This window comes from Haliotis rufescens, unplaced genomic scaffold, assembly GCF_023055435.1.
Source record: "Haliotis rufescens isolate VD_foot unplaced genomic scaffold, xgHalRufe1.0.p SCAF_14, whole genome shotgun sequence".
Lineage (NCBI taxonomy): Eukaryota > Metazoa > Mollusca > Gastropoda > Lepetellida > Haliotidae > Haliotis > Haliotis rufescens.
In genome coordinates this window covers 14,413,060-14,419,442 of record NW_025963824.1, presented here as the reverse complement: position 1 = coordinate 14,419,442, position 6,383 = coordinate 14,413,060, and positions in this window count along the sequence as shown.

Sequence of the window (6,383 nt, the reverse complement as noted above, 5' to 3'; positions counted from 1 at the left end):
CTTAAGAGTTAACAAACAAATCCAGTGTAAAAATACTCTATTTTTCAGCTAACCCTTTCTACGCCCCCCCCCCCCCCCCCCCCCCCCTTACCTGGCTACCCCCCTCCAACCTGACTGTTCTTCATCCCAATGTCAGTACTTCATATATGTCCACACAACTACATAGATACATTTAATATTTATTTATATTTTCATCTTCCCACGGCAAGGGAGTTAACTGAATGTAAACATCCACTTTCCATCCTTGCCGAACTGGCATTTCTGGGCTCTATCATAGCGCCACCCGTGGATATGGTTTAAACATATTTATTTTCACAAAAGGATGCCAAGCTAGATGTGTATATATAATAAATATATTTGCAGTTTATATTAAACAATCATTTAACTGAAAATCTGCCAGTTTTTAATATAAAGTGTTTAATATAAAGAATCTTATATTAGCACCAGTGGATATTACGAGTTATGTCCCTTCTATGTCCCTCCCATTGACCAATCATATTCCACCTCTCATGTCACTTGCATTTGCTTCGAACAAAATGGCGGCGCCAAGTCAAGACGATATGATCGATAATTGATTAACAAGATCTATACTGTAATAAATCAGGTCTTACTTCTCGATGTGCATCAATCAGGTAAACACCTTAATTAAAAACATGAACAGATTTGGAAAATATCTGTGGTAGCTAAGTTTGCAAATCATGCAATCGACCGAAATCTCGTTAGTCCAGCCAAAATATTACTCCATAATACCAGCCTAGTTTGGCAGGGGAGGAAACTGGACTTTTATAGTCAGTTAACTCTCTTGCCCCGCGAAGATGTTACATTTGAGGCTTAGCGTGGGCTAATATTCACCATCAGTCAATTCTGACAATGTCATCAATCCAGGGAAGGACTTGGCGTGTCCAGTGGGTTATCAGACAAAGTCCTTGACCAGTGTGTGCAGAAAAGGCACTCCATGATGACAGCTGTGAAAAATGTGTGCATAATGCCATTTCTTAGTTGTTGACTTGTGTCCTAATATTTAGACATGAAATAAAGATTGTAAACCTCATGACTATTATTTTAGTAAATATTCGTGTCTCATAGTATTGCTATTACCACCATCATCATCATCATCATCATCATCTTTATAAATATTGTCTTCGGCAACCCATACTTGCTGTAAAAGGCGACTGTGCTTGTCGTAAAAGGCGACTGACGGGATCGGGGGGTCTGACTTGGTTGATGCATGTCATCAATCCCAATTGCGTGGAGCGATGCTCATGATATCAATCACTGGATTGTCTGGTCCAGACTCGATTATTTACAGACCGCCGTCATATAGCTGGAATATTGCTGAGTGAGGCATTAAACAACAAACCAACCAACCAACGTTATTATTATTATTATTGTTGTTGTTGTTGTTGTTGTGCATACATGACGTGACGTAGATGAGTCAATAATGTCCCTTCACTTTCTGCTTATCAGGATATCATTGTAATTTCTTTATCGAATTGTTATCACCCACATGTAACTGTTTTCTATATATTGATGCTAACTTTAAATAATGACATTTAAGGTCTATATTGTGTTGCCGATAGAGTTGGGTAGTTGGTCATCACCATCATTGTATAGACAGGAAGAAATTGAGAAACTTGTGAAGATCAGGATAGAATAGGTCTTCAGCAGCCCATGCTTACTTGAAGATACTGTTACCACTGAGCCACCCTACCGCCCGCTGTTTATGGGATAGTTATCATGGGCGGATACAGAGGGGGGTGCGGGGGGTATATAAATTACCACCAAAGACAATAAATAGATCTTAATTGTGCACCCCCCCCTTTTCAAAAAAGCTGTATCCGCCCATGGTTATTATTAATAATGTAATTCCTGGTATTAAAACCTTTATATTAAAATTTTACAAAACCTCTGATTCCTGTGAAGATCCTGATAGAATTGGTCTTCAGCAGCCGATGCGGGATCGAATGGTCAGGCTTGACTCATCGTATCCCATTTGCGTAGATCGATGCTCATGATGTCAATCACTGGATTGTCTGGTCCAGACTCGATTATTTACAGACCGCCGTCATATAGCTGGAATATTGCTGAGTGCAGCATTAAACAGCAAAGAAACACAAAAAAGCCCTGTGGTTTTTTACCCATGTTTTCTGAGTGTCAATATGTTAAGTTAGCCTAAACCAATGGCACGGTCCGTGTGGGTAGCCGGTTTGAATTGTGCGGCTTTAAACAACAAATAAAACAACAGCAAAAACAAATTTATGGAGGAATAGACGAGAAGGAATCAAGAGGAGTTTGAACAGTCGCCTCAAGCGCAAGGGTCAATCGATCATCTGCAACTATGTATATTGAATTCCATGTAAATACTGTATATTTATGTGTGTATATTTATAGAATATATATCTGAACGTCATGTCATGTTAGTCACCGATCATTGCTATAAACCAAGTTGAACTCCCTGTAACAGATGTCGACAACAATTACGTCCGCAAATTTAAGTAATGGGGCCTTTGTTCACAGGATGGCGACCTTTGTGCCTCCCGTGTGCGACCATAAAATTTGCCTGGTCGACCTTGGAGGCTCAAAGGAGGCGGAATGGTTGCCTAGGTCGTTCCAAGGTGGTACACGGGAGGTTCAGACATCGCCATGGACGCCATGGTCGCCGTGAATTTTTGAACATGTTCAAAACAGTCGCACAAAGGTCGCCGAGGACGTTGGTTGCTCAAAGGTGGCTCAAAGGAGACAGAAGGGAGGCACAAGCATTGCCGTTGTTGCAGAATGAAGGCACAGTGGTCGCCCAATGGTCGCCAGGTAATAGATGCGTGCTGCTGCAAATTTCCCCGTCAATCTGGGCGATGCTTCTGCCTCTCTTGTCCCTCCTTTGGGCGTGCATTGATCGATGACTGTGGCGACCGCCGTGCCCCCATTCAGCGACCACGGCAACCCTTGAGACACCATGGCAATGCTTCTGCCTCTTTTCTACCTCCTTTGAGCTACCTGTAGTGCCTCCTCAGCCTGCCTATAAATAGAAGGCTTGTACCTGCAGTGTTTCATTGATGTTGCAGACGCTTGCGTAGTTACAGAGCAACATGATTTTCAGGGTTTAGGCGACCATTAAGCGTCTTTCCCAGTTTTTGATCGCTCAAGCTGTCACCCGAATTTATCTGACCGACATTCAAGATCCGGAGTAGATAGGTCTTCAGCAATCCATGCTTGCCGTAAAAGAGGCGAACGGGATCGGGTGGTCAGGCTCGCTGACTTGGTTGATGCATGTCATGGTATTCCTATTTCGTGGATCAATGCTCATAATATCAACCACTGGATTGTCTGGTCAGACTCGATTATTTATCACCGTCATACAGTTGGAATATTGCTGAGTGCGGCGTTAAACAAACAAACAAACAAACAAAACAAACAAATCATGCAGTCTAACACATGTACAAGAACAACGTCTAATATTGATTCACATGAACGCTTTGTAAAACAATCGTAACGATTTCTAAAATATGCTATTTTTTAAAAGTAATACTGATTCTTTGAGCCAAAACAGTTCTGATCATTCTGAATTTTGAAGAAATGATTTCCTTAACAGTTACTATTTGGGACTATATCGATTTAATATATAATTCCAATGACAATAACACGTGATGAAATAATATTTTGACTCTTGCCAATCAGAAGTGCGTTAAACAACAAACAAACAAGCAAACAAATAAACAAACAAACATTCTACCTTGGAATCAGCGAAGATAACTTAAACTTTCGCCGCATACTCAAATATACATATAAGGATGCTTGTGTAGAATTCATTCATCCTCGTTTGACATTTCCAGCCACAATAAACCGATTGATAATGTATTTGTCCCTGTGTCATATAGACGGGGTAATCTACGCTGAAATCATCAGTCATTAGTAGATGTTAATAGCAGCTAATTTGGGTGACATTTATTTCAATTAACGCTAGCGTGGCGTTACGACTCGCGGACAGGGTTGTTGATTTCACCATAAATCATGTCAATTACATGCCCACTCAGACAGATTATGCGAGTGATATCAGCATTAGGTTGTTCATGTCAGAGTGGCCGAGTTATTTGTTATCACGAAATCATGCCTACACACATCACAGTCACGCATGGTATAGCAGTGGGGTAGCCTAGTGGTTAAAGCGTCGGCTTGTCCCTTCGAAGACCCTGGTTTGCAGAACTAACGTGGGTCTTGTGTTCCCAAATGCTCTTCAGCAATATTACAGCCGGTCTGTTAATATTCGAGTCAGGTCTAGACAAACCATTGATTGAAATCGTGAACAGACCCTCGAAGATCCGGGGTAGAAAATCACTTTGCGTGCAGAACTCGTGCAGAATTTTGATTTTTTTTCTAATTACACTGTAGAACAGCGAAAGCTTGTTTAAAACGTGTGAACGTTGAATAGGCTTACTGAAACGAACAGGCCTGTGAAGATCCAGGGTAGAATATGTCTTCAGCAACCCATGCTTGCTGTAAAAGGCGACTGTGCTTGTCGTAAAAGGCGACTAACCGGATCGGATGGTCAGGCTCGCTGACTTGGTTGATGCATGTCATCGATCCCAATTGCGTGGATCGATGGTGATGATTTCAATCACTGGATTGTCTGGTCCAGACTCGATTATTTACAGACCGCCGTCATATAGCTGGAATATTGCTGAGTGCGGCGTTAAACAACAAACAAACAAACAAACAACCATCGTGAACATCGTCCGTGTAAGACATACAATCAACCAAGTCATCGAGCCTGTCCACCCGATCCATTAAAATTTTCGTGTAATAAATACAGGTTGATGTGAAACAAGTTTAACCCAGAATATACACGGTGTATAGAGCTGGTATAGAATGTAGGTGGCGGAGAGTAGCTGGATGGGTGACCGCAGCTTGACTCCTGAGAGTTTCTAGGGTTTCGATCCAGCCCCACTCTGAAGCACATGTGGCACATGTGATGTCTCCTTGAGCTGGTGACTTTGATCGCTATGTGCCTCTGTTCACCTGGCATTGAACACTCCTAACAGGCAACTTGGGTCGTATACTCCCCAGGGAGTTGAGAATAAAAATCGTGTACACACTGATCCATTGACCGAGGTAATAATGTAGCGCTTTGAGCTTGTTATAGGGTGTGAATTTGGCCCATTATAACTATGCACATTATTCTGTACAGATTAAAATAAAAAATGCAGTAAAGAGGGTTTGGGTGATCCTTGCATAGTCTAGCTGGTGAGGCTCATCATCAGCTCAGGGCCCTTGCCCCCTCTACACGCAGCCCAGACAGCGAATGGGACTTCTCCCAGGAAGCGCTGCCTAGTCAAACACACCCAGAACGTTTCGGAGAATGTGAAGACTCCCCAACACTGGAGCCTTCTTCATTACCCAGATTGTCAGAAGGGCTGTATTCCTGGTAGCAAACCCAGGTACTCCGCCAATGTCGGTCAACAGAATGGGAGGTACCAAAACTAAGGCACCAAGGACAATCTGGAGTCGGACAACTTGGTACTTGGGATGCAAGGGTGACATTTCGAAAGCGAGGTCCGCATATTTGCCTGTTTTCCCGAATCTTGTCAATCACATTAGTGTCAAAAGGGACAGAAAATTCAATAATACACTCTTCAGAAAAAGAAACGCACAAGAAGTATGTAGTTCATTGAACCCAACTACACAAAAAGCCGGTATATATGTGGATATATGTCATTGGAAAATGTTGGTGGACCGATATTCGACAAACGGTGCGTCAAAACGCAGCCATTGTCGATTTGCAATCTCTTAAACGGCATTGTTTTCACACATGTTCAAAAAATGGCATGGAGGAAAACAGTAAAGCAAAATGCACGTGCAAGTTATGGCATCGTAACTCGTGGTAGTGGCTATAAAAAGACAAGCATAAGTCAATGATTTGCATTTCAATTGTCAACATTTTTCAAGCTCCAGTTTCTCAAATTCCAAAGCTGTAAGGTATGGTACCAACGCAAGCGTCGCTGTCGATGGATCTGTTGCAAAACAGGGACAATAACTGGTCTTCTGGGTCGGATTCCAGCCTCGCGAAGATGGTTCCTGACAGTCTGGTCCGATATCCTCCTCAAACCAGAGATGCGTCCTGCAGTATCCAAAGCTGTTGCATTGCGATGACGTAGGTGGAACAGTCGAATGTAGCGATCCCGTGCAGGGGTGGTAACTCTTGGTCGTCAGGTTCTCGGACGGTCTGCAGTGGAATTGAACTGTGTGTATCGGTCACAAAGGCGGCAAATGGTGTTGTGGTGGACGTTGAAGTGGCGTGCAACAGAAGACTGCGATTCCCGTCTTTGGATACGTCCTATGGCGATGTTCCGATCGGCAGCGCTTAGTCTCGGCATTTTCGAACTTGACAA